Genomic DNA, 2,501 nt, shown 5'->3' on the forward strand with positions numbered 1-2,501 from the left:
CCTGTTCGAGTCACAATATGAAATATGTGACCACTGATTGATTTGCTGATATGATTCTTTCTAGTTAGGGACTTGTTGATTCTGATACCTTACCACTAAATGTCTCAAGAGAAATGCTTCAGTAGCACAGTAGTTTGAAGACGATAAAAAAGAAACTCAGAATATCGTTTTCATGAGTTTCTTGAAAAATACTAATTACGTGAGTTTTATGTGCTAATTACTAATTACGATCTACCAAATACTCATGCATTCATTGAAATAACTTTTTACGGTTCTAAAAACTCTTATGAGAGCGGCCTAATTACTGCTTCCTGTCTGTCTATGAGCAGTTCACCCAGTACTGCATACATAATGACTTTCATCTTTTCCACCTTTAACTCCTTGATACATAATATATTTAAGTTTCTATCATGCACTTTAATTAAAGCCATTCCATGCCAGTGATGAAAGTTTATAGCACTGAGGAGAAGGAATTGATTATGGAACCAACACTGAAGTGGGCAGGGAACCCTAACATCCTTGTAGCAGCCAAGGCATTTGGATTGAAAGCCACTGTTCAGGTAGTCTTAATTCATTTCTTTTAGATCCCACTACCAGCTGGGAAGAGCACAAGAGTACACCCACACACACATATTAAATGGTATTGCTTTTGACTTACATGATCTCTCTCTCTCTCTCTCTCATACACACACACACACACACACATTTCTTCCCCATATTATTGTGAATTCTAATTCCTGAGAGTGTTTCAGGTGGTTGACTTGCAGGTATTTGCTTCTCCACGTATCACCCTGAAGCCACTGGTTCCATCATTCCCTTGTTTTGCAAAAATATTAGTGTCTCTTATGGAGAAGGTGAGGTGTATTGTACAATATATTTATTTTACCGTTATGCTTAATTATATGTCAACATGAAAAAGTCTTTTTACGCTATCTACGGGTATAATCCTTTTTAGAATCTTTCTACTAGTATTTAACTTTTTCTTCATAGCAAGTTCTTGCATTAGTGTTTGTTATTCTCTCATTCTGGAAGGAATCTGACGATGCACTTTCCCAAATACATAATTTATCAAACAAGAATGTAGTGAAAAGATGCTACATATTAATGTCACTTCTTCTTTGTCATTGTAAATGACCTCACAAATGTTTAAACAAGCTTCTTATCGTATCTCTCTCGCACTATCTTGAATTTCCAATCATGCAGCCTCATGTTGACTTTGGACTAAAGTTGCTCGGAGCAGATGCTATGTCCATCCCGGGCCTGTATAGCTTTGTCCAGGTGTGTATAATCTTGTCTATGTTTTACAGTAATATTTTTAGTTAGCATTGGAATTTTTCTTACTTTTCCTTAGAACAATATTTTTTTTTCTTTTTTTCCTAATAGTTTCCTGGTGCCCTTGATTTCTGCTCACTAGCGTAACGTAGCACTTGCTACTTACCGGAAGTTACGTGAATTTATCTTAGCTACTTTGAGCATGGAACACAAAATCCATTTGACGAGCCCAGCCCTTCCAATCTGAGAAAATTATGAATTGATAATAGAAAATTATGCCTTCTTGATAGTTGATAGTGATAGAAATTGGACTCCAATGGTAGAAACTGCATATTTTTTATATAGAAAATATTCAATGTGTGTCCGATGTTATCAAATTTTCTATAAATGCACTCCAAATTGTGGCACTAATGAATAATTTTGTTCAATCTTGAAATTGCCATCTCTGGAGATGAACTTTCTGTTTCTTTTCTCTCTTGCATGCACAAAATCATTATATAAATCAATGGCTTGAAGCAATACTCTGTGGTCTGAAGTTTTTTGTTAAGCAGGGGTTGAAATACTGATCTCTTGTTCCGAACATTTTTGTCTACAGCTGGGGTATGTTTATCACGAGAATAGCAGAATTCCTAACTACTACGATGGGAGGTACTGGACAATGTGGAAGCTTCCCATGTTTGGTTGCACGGACGCATCTCAAGTCCTCCATGAAATCGCGGAATGCAAGAAGGCATATCCTAGTGCTTACATCCGGTGCCTGACTTTTGATAACATTAGGCAAGCTCAATGTATGTCGTTCGTCATCCAAAAGCCCACAACCACCTCCTAGATCCTCTGCTCCTTGAAAAAGTTGCAGTGCGACCCTGTTCTGCTTCTGCATGTTCTGCTTCTACATGTTCAATGAAATCAATGAGTGATTCCATAGGGGTAATTCAAAATTTCCTTATTCTAAACTGCTTATAGTAGTTATTATTGCTAAAAGGAATTGGCTGTACATAGTTGCTTGTATCAGTTGTGTTGTCATACTCAACAATTTTCATTAGACTGAATGTCTTTAGTTGGTTTCTGGAGAATGTAATAGTTTAGATTTTAGATCATATGTTTTACTATTTTGGTTGACGTTCTCAGACAACAATTACACAATTAGTGATGTAAAACTTTACACAATTTGGTCTATAAACTTCTTACACATCACTTTCAATTAAGAAAAGCTGATGTCAAAAAGATAA

General features: G+C 36.1%; 1 long non-coding RNA gene across 1 annotated transcript; it reads left to right on the forward strand.

Moving 5' to 3' along the window:
• The first annotated feature begins 446 nt into the window (after positions 1–446).
• LOC141695257 (uncharacterized) lies at positions 447–1,280 on the forward strand. Its single transcript, XR_012564437.1, has 3 exons — positions 447–560; positions 753–854; positions 1,204–1,280. It is a non-coding gene; the product is annotated as an uncharacterized LOC141695257 (long non-coding RNA).
• Positions 1,281–2,501: the final 1,221 nt, after the last annotated feature.

Source organism: Apium graveolens, chromosome 11 (genome assembly GCF_009905375.1).
Source record: "Apium graveolens cultivar Ventura chromosome 11, ASM990537v1, whole genome shotgun sequence".
Lineage (NCBI taxonomy): Eukaryota > Viridiplantae > Streptophyta > Magnoliopsida > Apiales > Apiaceae > Apium > Apium graveolens.